A 12,248-nucleotide genomic window follows, 5' to 3' on the forward strand; every position below is an offset into this window, starting at 1 on the left:
AGCATGATGTTAGTGATAGACGTCACCTGGTCAGCATAGACGTAGGTGGTAGATGTCAGAGTGCCCAGCACATGGATGACTGGACCCAGGGTATCGCAGCAGAACATCGCCCAAAGCATGACACCCCCACCACCGGCTTGTTTTCGTCCTATGGTGCATCCAGGTGCCATCAGTTCCCCAGGTAAGTGATGCACACATACCAGGCCGTCCAGATGGTGCAACACGAAACATGATTCATTGGAAGAACTGACCTTCTTCCAATCACTCAAGGTCCAGTTTCGATGCCCATTGTAGGTGCTGTCGCTGGTTAACTGTGGTTAGCAAGGGCACTTAGGGCGGCCTGCTGCTACACAGCCCCATTTTCAGCAGGGTTCGATGTACTGTGTGTTGTGACACATTACTCCCATCACCAGCATTCCAATTACCGGCGAATTGCTCCACAGCATACCATCCGGGAGAGCCTTCGCTCACCTCGAGCATCGATGAGCCATGGTTGTCCAAGATCTCACGGCAGTTCTTGGGTTTCCCCCTCCTCGGACCACTTTCGGTAGGTATTAACCACAGCTGACCGTGAGCATCCCTCCAGCCGTGCTGTTTCGGATATCCTCTGTCCCAGTCGTCCGGCTATTACAATTTGGCCTTTGTCACACTCGCTTAAGACTACTTTCCCATAAGCCTTTCCCATCTGAAGAACAAGAGTAACACTGATTAACGGAACTCAGTATCAGATTTTTTTTCCCGTGTCACCTGCGCACGCGCCGTAGTTCACCTGCAGTTGCTTCGCTTTGCCTAACGACTCGCTGGTCATAATATTTTGGCTCGTTGGCGTACGTCCCGTCAATTGCATAATGTGAGCAAGAGGCAGAATCATATTAAGTATTGAGCTTGTGCAAACCATTCAAGGACTTATACACCTCAAACCGATCAGAAGAAATTACCAACAAAGATAACTCTCCATTCATGACCTGGTGCAAATGGCCAGGACTGATGCTCTCAAGGAATATGACTACCTGAATTGACATCAAAGCAGTACTACAAACTGACCAGAGTCATTACTCCTCTTCCTGATCCCATAAGACGAACACGAGACAAGTGAGACTGAACGAAGACTGTGACCTACATGAAGTGACACTGAACTGAACATCCAAAAACCATGACTGTGACCGCAGCTACGCTGTTGCCTCGCCTTTTGCCGATCTGGGTTGGACACCTAGTCTGGCCCACTTTCTCTCCATATTCTGCCGGAGGGAGGGGCCGGGATCGTCCCCCCCCCCATTTACTTCTCCCGGTGCGGCATGGGCATGCCACACTGATATCTGGGGTTGTCTACCCTATTGGCCTCATACTTCTGTCTTTCCCCTCGAGTCTTCAGTCTTTCCCCCCCCACTCTCTCTCTCTATACATCACAGTGTACGCCCCACACGACAAAAACTTAAACTTCCAAATTATAACAGCCAAATCGTGCATCAATTCCGAAACTTAACCTCATTAGCGAACCACCCCTTAAATTCGCGTTATTATTATTATTTTTATTTATTTTATTTTATTTATTATTATTATTTTTTATTTATTTATTTATTTTATTTTATTTTTTATTTATTTTTATATATATATATATTTTTTTTTATTTTATTTTTTATTTATTTTTATATATATATATATTTTTTTTTATTTTATATATATATATATATATATATATATATTTATATATATATATATATATATATATTTTTTTTTTTTTTTTTTTTAGGCCCTAGCCACTGAAATCACAGGAAATTAGGTGGCAGGGCTTGCCAGAGTAAATAATTATGCTGGATGTACCTGGTCTGCCTCCACGGGGCTGAGTGTGGGCAACGTTGGGCCCCACCAGGGGTCTAGCGGCTAAATGGCCAGAGGAACAACGATACACAACACAATACTTTCAAATCCCATACACTTTTAAATCTCTGGCCTTAACAGTGATCTGTTACACCCACAAAGAAAACCACGCGGAGATGGGGGAAACCCCTGGTGCTGTTTGACACGAACACACTTTACACTTTACTTTACTTATCTCAATCAGATCACCTCGCAGGAGTCTAGTCTCCAGACACTGCAATTTGCAGAACCTAAGCCTCTGTTCCACTCACCAATCTCGTTGCCATTCTCTGTACTCGTTCCAGCAGCTCTACATCCTTCCTAAAATGAGGCCTCCAGACCTGTATGCAATACTCAAGGTGTGATCTGACCATTGCTTTATACAAGGTGATAATCACGTCCTTATTCCTGCTACCAAAATTCCTGTATATCATTGACAACACTTCATGACCTGCTCTGGCAGCCTATCTGCACTGCTCAGAAAACTTCATATCTGACTGCGCGATAAACCCCAGGTCTTTTTCATTCTCCACTACTCTGAGTGTAGAACTGTACAGTTGGTACATTACACTGGGGTTACTGTTACCCATATACAGTACTTTGCATTAGTCAATGTTAAACTTCAGTTGCCACCTCTCAGCCCATTTGCCCAACTTTTCTAGATCCTGTTGCAGTAGCTATTATTGTCAGACAGGGTAGGGGAATCGGGGCACGTGCATCCCCCTCGTCGTTTTTCGGAGAATGTACACCAATCGTTTAAATTTTCTTCAGCTACAAAATGTTTTTTGTTTTTTTCATTGTTAACATAGGGTTTTATCTATTTTTGAATTGTGGCTCAGCTTTTTCAAGTGACAACAGTTAGCAACACTTAGTCTGATGGGATCGCCACGGAATTTGGTCGTGCGTAATGTTTACTTCAAACTAATTCAGACTATTGCTGTGTGCCTGTCCGCCGATCACATTATGTTTGAATGTCATATTTTGTTCTGTGCCTTGTTTGCTCAGCATTTTTCTTCATTTTGTGCCTTGTTTGTGCGGCACAAAATGGAGAAAAATGCTGAATTTCTATTCGTCCGATTTTAATGAAATTTGAATGGACCACGTATCTTTCTAAAAGATCCAAATTTAAAATTTCATCGAAATCGGTCTAGTGCAAGTCGACTTGTTACATGTGGATGGACGGGTGTGCTGAAAACACGTGGCGCTTTTAAGCATAAAATCTCTAACGCTTAAAAACTATCGCATGAGCAAAATAAGCAGAATCTTGCAACTTACATGTGTCAATGACACCGCTGAACTAAATGTTTCTTTTTTTAAAACACATTTTATAGATTTTCTAAGTATTTATTTATTATGTTATTTTCATTTTTTTTATTTTATTTCCAAAACCAGTAACTCTAATTTGAAGTGAGTTTTTCAAAGCTAGAAACCCACTACTTAAAATTGCAAAGAAGTGATTCACTGATCGATTCGCGTTTGGACATTTTTTTTTTTTTTTTCACTATTATGCCTTTTATGAAAATTTTTATTAGTGCTTCTCTAACATCATTGTAAATAAATAGTCATGAGATCCATAGATGGCGTTTCCATCTCGTGTATTCACCAAGGTCAGACGAGCTTAATGGGAAAGAACGCGCATCTGGAAAATATCCCGTTTACTGTATATGTAGTTACACGAGTAGTTTGCATCCTACACATTTTAATCATGTGTGTCTGAGAGAACGTGCGGAGTCTCGGCTGGTTCTCTACGTATTTGCTAATTCATGTAAGTGCATTAAATTTGTTAAATTAGAATAATAATTTTTGTGCGGTGGTATTTTTCTGTTACTTTTTAACGGAACCCGATTACTATGCACAATTTTTTTTTTAACTCCACTAAACTTCACGAACTTTCTAAGAGCCACCCAGAACTAATTAAGCTACACAGAGGGGTCAAAGTTCCCATCTGTATTTGCAGTTATAAGGAGACTTTTTTTTTTTTAAATTCCAAAACAAAAAAAAAAAAAAAGAAGGATGCTTTAAGAAGTAAAACTGCTGTGGTGTACAATGACATTTCTTAAATAGAAGATATAAGAGGCACCCAGCGCAAACGTATACTAGTTCTTACGAGTTTGTTTCCATATTATTTTAAAGATTGTGAAATAGCAATTTATAGTCTGTTTGTTTTTAAATAGTTTTTAACTTAGCGGATTAATAATAACGATTAAAATGACAATTTGGCTTCATATTTAATTCTTATGCATTTGTTAAGCTTTATTTTTTCTCCATAAAAAGGTTGATAGTATGTTAGTATAGTTAATAATTTTATATTAATATATTTTTATATTAGTATAATTAATAATTTGGTAAAACTTTAGAGCCGGAGCAGCCCCTTCCAAAATAGCGGCGAGAAGAAGAGGAAGAAGGCAATGATATTGACATGCCTAACCCGCTATGGTTAGTGTTAGTTAGGGTGATTATTACCCTTGCCGCTGTTTTAAAATCGGGAACTCTTTTTCCCATTTTAAAACAACGGAAAGGGGGGAAACACCCTAAGACTGAGGCAATCTTGTGGGGGACCCAATTCTAAATTCAGCCAATAATTTAATAGTGTACAAATCATGCTGTCTCTATAATAAATTAAAGTCATAGGGTTTTCAACTGGGCTGATTTGAGCTGGACAGCCCAATTTACAAATGAAAATCCCACGTCCCTCTCATTATTAACCGGACAACGAAACTCTCTTTCAACTTTTTATTGATTGATCTATCGTTGACGTTTAAAATACCATGTGAAATGTAAGCCTGTTTCAAATAGGCTGACTCTTAATACATTGGATTTCCAAACTTCTGAAATTAATGATAAGAACCCCAGGGGCTCACATCTGATGAGTATGGGCTTGGCACACCCAGAGTCCTGAGCTGGATATCATCATCCTTCTCTTTCTTGGTGATTCCCTTCTATTTCTGACTCTCTCTCTCTTTCCAACTTTTTATTGATTGATCTATCGTTGACGTTTAAAATACCATGTGAAATGTAAGCCTGTTTCAAATAGGCTGACTCTTAATACATTGGATTTCCAAAACTTCTGAAATTAATGATAAGAACCCCAGGGGCTCACATCTGATGAGTATGGGCTTGGCACACCCAGAGTCCTGAGCTGGATATCATCATCCTTCTCTTTCTTGGTGATTCCCTTCTATCTCTCTCTCTCTCTCTCTCTCTCTCTCTCTCTCTCAGGGTAACTCGGGAATTTTTTTGGCTGGTGCAGCATAAGCCTCAGGCTTCCTTGCACCACATGGATAATAATAATAATAATAATAATAAAATAATAATAAACGCAATTTTTATTTTACTCTTACACAGTTCAGGAATCCGAAGGTACCCTCATAGTTATGAGTAATGGTTTGCTTACCTCCTTTGCTGCCTCCCTTAATATAATTGGATAGAGAAAGAGATGCAGCAAAGGAAATAAACGAACCCTTTTCCATAATTGTGAGCGCATCATCGGATTTAGGAAAGGTCCCTTTGGACTGGAGATGTGCAAATGTATCCCCGGTTAACAAAGGGGAAACAAAGAGTGGCATGGGGTAATTACAGAACTGTTAGCTTAACTTCTCCGCGGAAAACAATGGCGTGTCTGGTTAAAGGAGTAATGCAAAGTTATCTAAACAGGAATGCACTATTACTGCAGAATGGATTTTTTAAGGGGCTATCTTGTCTGACCAATCTGACTGGATATTATAATCAAGTAACAAAAGAACTGGATGCAAAAAATAATTTTGACATCATATACTTGGATTTCAGAAAAGCTTTTGATACTGTTGCACATAAAAGACTGCTGTACAAATTGGCGAAGTGTGGCATTAAGGCAAGTTACTGCTCTGGATAAAGAGATGGTTGAGTGGGAGAAGACAGTGTGGTCCTTAATGGGCACCGCTCTGCATTGAGTCACCGTTCTCCCCACACCTGGTGAAAAAGGCCCGGGTTCGAATCCCGTCGATGACGCTAGGAACTTTAATGGGCTTTTTTCACTCCGTGGCTGAATTAGTCGGTCTCAGGAGTAGATAGCAAGGGTTTTTCATCCAGCAAGGGGTTTTTTCGTCCAGCAAAACAGGCAAATCGACAAGAGAACACACGCAATTTACAGACACAAATACGGGTTTACGTAATGAATTACGGGTGATCCTAATATATAATAATTTGATATAATAATAATAATTTGCTCTTCATTGACTAATATTATTAGTGGAGTTTCCCAGGGTACAGTGCTGGGCCCATTGTTGTTTTCTGTATTTATTAATGATATTGATGAAGGTATATCAGCAACCTTTGTAGCATCTGCAAAACTAATGTCTAAGTTTGCAGATGATACAAAGGTCGGCAGGTTGTTTAATAATACTAATCATGGTCAGCTGCTACAACAAGATGTAAATAAATTGGACCGATGGGCTGAGAAATGACAGTAAGTTTAATATTGACAAATGCAAGGTATGGGTAACAGCAATCCGAGATTAACGTACCAACTGTGGTACCAACTTAAGGCAGTGGAAAATGAAAAAAACCTGAGGGTAACTGCGCAATCAGATATGAAGTTCTCTGAGCAGTGCAGACAGGCTGCCAACACAGCTAATGAAGTTTTGTCAATGATATACAGGAAATGTGTTAGCAGGGACAAGGAAGTGATTATGCCATTGTATAAGGCAATGGTCAGGCCCAGGACTGTGGTGGATTTTTTTAGGTGAATAGCGTATACCTTTTGGTTTTTGAAAGACTTGAAAAAACAAATATTAAAATATTTACTGAAAATTAAAAAATAAATTTATTAGAATTTGATTACCAAAATACAGACTATTATGTTGAAAAATCGCTTGTTTTATTGTTCTATGCGACCGAAGCGAATTCGATTAATAAGACTGATATACACAGTATACTCTCTGCTTTTCGTAACATTCATTATACCTTCTGCTAATTTTACGACTACAGCACTGGTTAGGCCGTATCTTGAGTACTGCATCTAGGTCCTGAGGCCATATTTTAAGAAGGATGTAAAGCTGCTGGAATGGTGCAGAGACGGGGGAACGAGATTGGGGAAGGGAATGAAAGGATGGTCTCACTAAACAGGCTTCAGTTCTGCAAATTGCAAAGTCTTGAGACTAGGCATCTGCGAGGTGATCTGATGGAAGTTTTTAAGGCTGACTGAGTAGAGCTAGATCAATGCTAATGGCATTCTTCCTCTTGCTTAGACTGCACACACGAGGGGACATAAATTCAAATTGAGGAACGATGATTGCAGGATAGATGTGAGGAGGTTTTATTCGAGTCAGTGGGTGGTTGGCTGTTGAAACAAACTTCCATCTGGTATTGTGTAGGTGTGCAGTTTGAATAAATTCAAGGAAGAACTAGACAGGTTATTAGAAGCAGTGTACAAGTGATGTGGGAGGTTGTTTTTTGACTGAGCTTTATAAGCTGGCTTCCTTGCATCATATGTCACTAATAATAATAATAAAAGGGCGCGATTAGCCCAGTGCTTACGATGCCAGACCACCAATATCATGGATCCGGGTTCGAGTCCCACCGAGGGGAATAAAAAAAAAAAAAAAACGCAGAGGAAGAAAAAAAAAAAAAATCGCTAAAGTCACTTAGTTGGACCTACCTCCCCAGACGTCGAGATGACGGCTGAGGCAGAGAGTGATGCCATCATTTGTCACTCCCTTACCTACAACTTACCACTGGATACCAAAGCTAAAACAGCTCCACCTCCATAGCTGGATGAAGATGAGTTGTAGAAATATTGAACATACTACACCGAGTGTGGCGCAGGATGAAGTTACTCGCGTTCGGGTCTTAGGCAGAGGGGTTGGTTTGAGAAGTCGGAGACAGTCTCCTGCGAACGACAATGGAGCGACTGTCGCTGTCTCCCCTAAGGCTACCACAACTGAAGGGCAAGTCCATCCAGCCCAACCTACTGGAAGTGTTTCCAGCGCAACTGCGCTAGTAGCCACCCAGGAGGGAAGAAGATGCCAAAGCATGAAGTGGAGCATCGAAATGAATACGTTCTTCACGCGAGTATACTACGAAGAAACTTAATTAGATAGTATGAATCAGAGCTGTACTACTCAATATATTCTACGTTGATAATAATATTAGTAAAATAAGAGGAGTTTACCTCAATATAGTGCGTAGAACACTTCCGTATGATACCCTCCAGGAATTAAAACGAAAAAATTGACAACTTACCGGTACATTAGAGTAAATTATAAATAATTAAATAAACAATTTAACACAATTCAAATCAATTTAAAACAATTTAAAATCAAATTAACGCAATTAAAAGAATCTAACGAAAATATTCAAAACGATTTTCCTAAGGAAGGAAAAACGATTTTCCTTCAAAACGATTTTCCTAAGGAAGGAAAAACGATTTTCCTTTCTTAGGAAAATCGTTTTGAATATTTTCGTTAGATTCTTTTAATTGCGTTAATTTGATTTTTAATTGTTTTAAATTGATTTGAATTGTGTTAAATTGTTTATTTAATTATTTATAATTTACTCTAATGTATGTAGGTTATTGTCTCTAAATTTCGTGTGTTCTGAGGTTGAATTTCTGTTTGATTTTTTGATTTTCGAGTTTCAGGGAGAAAAAACATACTACTCGCCTGAGATCGACTAACTCTGGCACGTTGTGAAAAAGACCCATAAAAATTCCTCGCATTATAGACGAGACTCGAACTGAGGTATTTTCCACCCAGTGTGGGGAGGACGGCTACCAACTATGCTACCCAACGAGGGCCTATTTTGCCTGATTTCGAAATATCAGTGTATATCTGATTATATTCAGCATAACTTTGGGTTTGGACAGCATGAAGTTTTTCTTATATTTAAGCTTGCCAGAGAATGCCTATCTCCACTGACTGAAATAAATATCACATTTAACCAGAATTGTTACAGGGGGATTAGGGTGGAGCACACCTTGATATATTTTTTCAATCTGTAGATTCCAATCTGAAGTGATCTCATGAAGTCTAATGACTGTAGGTTTGTTAAAATGTGGCTTATTTTTATATCGCGCAGTCCATTGAGGCTGGGCGAGGTATGACGAAATAGAATGAGTTGGCAGGCTTCAAACTTTGGATGCATACTCTACTAATAAAATTTTCCTGTGAGATGTAATGGTGGCTCTGAGCTTCTACCTATAAGCTTTGATCTTGGGAAGTTCTAACGTTTCCTAATGCAATTCTGAGAGTGTTCTGCTGGATAGGTTCAAGCCATGTTAATGCACTCTTCCTGGCAGAGTCAGTCTGGTTAGCCATGGTGCAGACGCGATCTAATTAAAGCTAGATACAGGTTGAGAAGGCTAGCACGCTCGGTATCTCAGTTTTCGGCAGATATTGCTGTAAGAATGTTAATTTTTTTTTATGCAGTTGGTTCGATTTTTTGCTTTATATGTGTTAAGAAGTTAAGTTTTCTGTATAGTGTTAATCCAGTGAAGCACGTAGTACTTAGTTGATATAGTCCTTTAAACATTTCACTGAGGTTCTGAATGTGGATTTCGTTTTTTACAGAAATGTATGACTATTGGCTTTTGTTTTGATAAGACGGTAGCCATTGCAGTTTGTCCATGCAGTGGTTCTGTTGATTGTCATTGCAGTTGTCTTTCTATACATGCCATATCTTGAGAATGACGATATTAATAGGTCGTCTGCAAAAAGATATGTTTACAGTGAATTCAGAAGGTCATTAGTTAAGTCTGAAAGCAAAGAAAGTGGGCTTAGTACCGATCCCTGGGGTACACCGCCTTCTTATGTATACTAAATTGTTATATTAAGGTCACTCGTAATTGATTACATATACCCATATGTGTATTTTGTCTGTAAATTGAGTGCGTTCTCTGGTCGATTTGCCTGTTTTGCTGAACGAAAAAAACTCAATTTTCTGAGGGAAATAAACTTTGCAATCTATTGCTGAGACCGACTAACTCAGCCACGGAGTGAAAAAAGCCCATTACAGTTCTTGTGTATATCAAATTATTAAATTAGGGTTACCCGTAATTGATTACATAAACCCGTATTTGTGTCTGTAAATTGCGTGTGTTCTCTGATCGATTTGTATGTTTTGTTGGACGAAAAAAATCCCAGTTTCTGGAGGAAAAAACCTTGCTATCTAAGCCTGAGGCCGACTAACTCAGCCACGGAGTGAAAAAATCCCATTAAAGTTCCTCGCGTCATCGACGGGATTCGAAACCGAGCCTTTTCCACCCGGTGTGGGGAGGACGGTGACGATACCACTGTGCTATCTGTGCAGACTCTTCTTGTGTATAATGCTTGGAAAGAGTATTTTGGTATTGTACTTGGAAGTGGCATAGTGTTTAGGGTAAGGTCAAGGTGTCAAGGTGTGTTTGTTTCAATTGCGGTCTCCAGGGTTTCCCCTATATGCCACTGTAGCATCTGAAAAGGTGAAGGCTGGCAAGTGTATGTATGTATGTAGGTGTGTAAGTATGTGTCTTGTTATGTTGAGTGTTGTGTGCCGGCACTGGCGACTTTGCAGCCAGGGGGCAGGGGATACCTGGTCCCATGCCCCCTGACTCCCAACCTTGGTCAGGAGGAGGTGTGCCAGGGTCCACTTTCTAGCTGAGACTCTTACTGGGGCTATCAGGCAAGCCTAGTAGCCCCAAGGGAAAGGAAGTGGGGATAAGAATTGAAGTATGGGGATTGAAAGGGATGGGGAGGTTGGATAGAAGATAAGGGGAATAGATAGACCTCCCATGAAATAGAAGAGAGAAGTTTACAATAGTGTATAGAGTGAAAAAAAAAAATATATATATATAATATATATATTATATAATAAAATAAAATATAACAAAAAAATAAAATAAAATATAACAAAAAAAATAAAAATAAATAAAAAATAAAATAAAATAAAAATATATATTGTATATACAAAAAAAATTTTAAAACAATAAAAAAATAATAATTAAAATAAATAAATAAATAAATAAAATAAAAATAAAGTAAAATAAAAAACATATACTGTACTGTATATACAAAAAATTTAAAAAAAATAAAAAATAATAATAAATAAAGTAAATAAAAAATAATAATAAATAAAGTAAATAAAAAATAATAATAAATAAAATAAATAAATAAATTTAAAAAAAAATAATAAAATAAAGAGTAAGGCGACACCTGTGATCTTCAATAACTGCGCCATTGTACTTGGAAGAATGGATGTAGAAAGCTTTGAATAAAGAATGGACGGTCGCCTCAAAGTCGTAGCTTATAAAGATCCTACAGAATTCCATGACGCCAAGTAGTGCCAAATGCATTTTCTATATCCCGACTCACTATAGCCCTACAGGGTCGCCGCAAGTGGGTAGGCGAGATAAGCGTTGTTTATGGGCAGTTCAGGAGGGCACCAAAAATATTTTTGACATACAAGTCGGTCCTCTGTTTAACAAACTTCTTTATAGAGAAATTTGATATTTAATGATTTTTTTTAGATAGTATGAATCAGAGCTGTAATACTCAATATCTTCTACGTTGATAATAATATTAGTAAATTAATAAGAGGAGTTTACCTCAATATAGTACGTGGAACACTTCCGTATGATACCCTCCAGAAATTAAAACGGAAAAAACGAAAAAATCGACAACTTACCGGTACATTAAAGTAAAATATAAATAATTAAAGTAAAATATAAATAATTAAATAATCAATTTAACACAATTCAAACTCAATTCAAAACAATTAAAATTCAAATTAACGCAATTAAAAGAATCTAACGAAAATATTCAAAACGATTTTCCTTCCTGAAGCTGACAATGCTTTTCGACCGACTGTCGTGATCACAGGAATGAAAATTATCGAATCAGGCTAAACCTGCAACTTAAATAGTGATTATGTGTCTTCGCGCATGCGCGTAAAGGTCCACGCATCGGAGATCAAATATGGCCGCCGAACATTAACAGAATTCTCGTGTAATTTAATTTCAACGGTTTCTGCAATTAATAGTCGCGTATAATTACGTTGAACGTTAAGTATTTTGGCCTCGTTAAATAAAAAAGTATGTTTTTCGTTAATGGCATGAAAGGCTAATTCTGACGCTGCTGAACGAGAAGCACGAACTGAGGCTTCGTGTTGATTTACACGGATATTAAGAGAAAACCGCGTCGAACCCTGATAAGACGAGTCGCAATCACCGCAAGAAATGTTGTATACTAGATCATTAATTTGTGTTGCGAACGCCGAAAGAACCGAGCGATTGTTCAGTATAGTGTGTAACTTCCGTATAGGCCTAGCTATAATTTTAAATTCGGTATCTTTAAAGAATCTGTTAAGCTGTTTGTGCCACTGTTCAACATATGGGACAGAAATAAAGTATTTTTTGATATTACTATTGTTGATTGGTGCAG

The 12,248-nt window shown here is 38.3% G+C and overlaps 1 protein-coding gene across 1 annotated transcript in view; it reads left to right on the forward strand.

The window, feature by feature from the left end:
* The first annotated feature begins 3,487 nt into the window (after nucleotides 1-3,487).
* Nucleotides 3,488-12,248, forward strand: part of LOC150088215 (prolyl 4-hydroxylase subunit alpha-1-like) — a 244,939-nt gene continuing 236,178 nt past the window's right edge. Inside the window, exon 1 of the mRNA XM_090370629.1 lies at nucleotides 3,488-3,622. The gene's annotated coding sequence lies outside the window, so the exon portion shown is untranslated. The remainder of the gene's footprint in view (nucleotides 3,623-12,248) is intronic.

The sequence above is a fragment of the Mastigoproctus giganteus genome, chromosome 3 (assembly GCF_048544385.1).
Source record: "Mastigoproctus giganteus isolate SK-2022 chromosome 3, ASM4854438v1, whole genome shotgun sequence".
NCBI lineage: Eukaryota > Metazoa > Arthropoda > Arachnida > Uropygi > Thelyphonidae > Mastigoproctus > Mastigoproctus giganteus.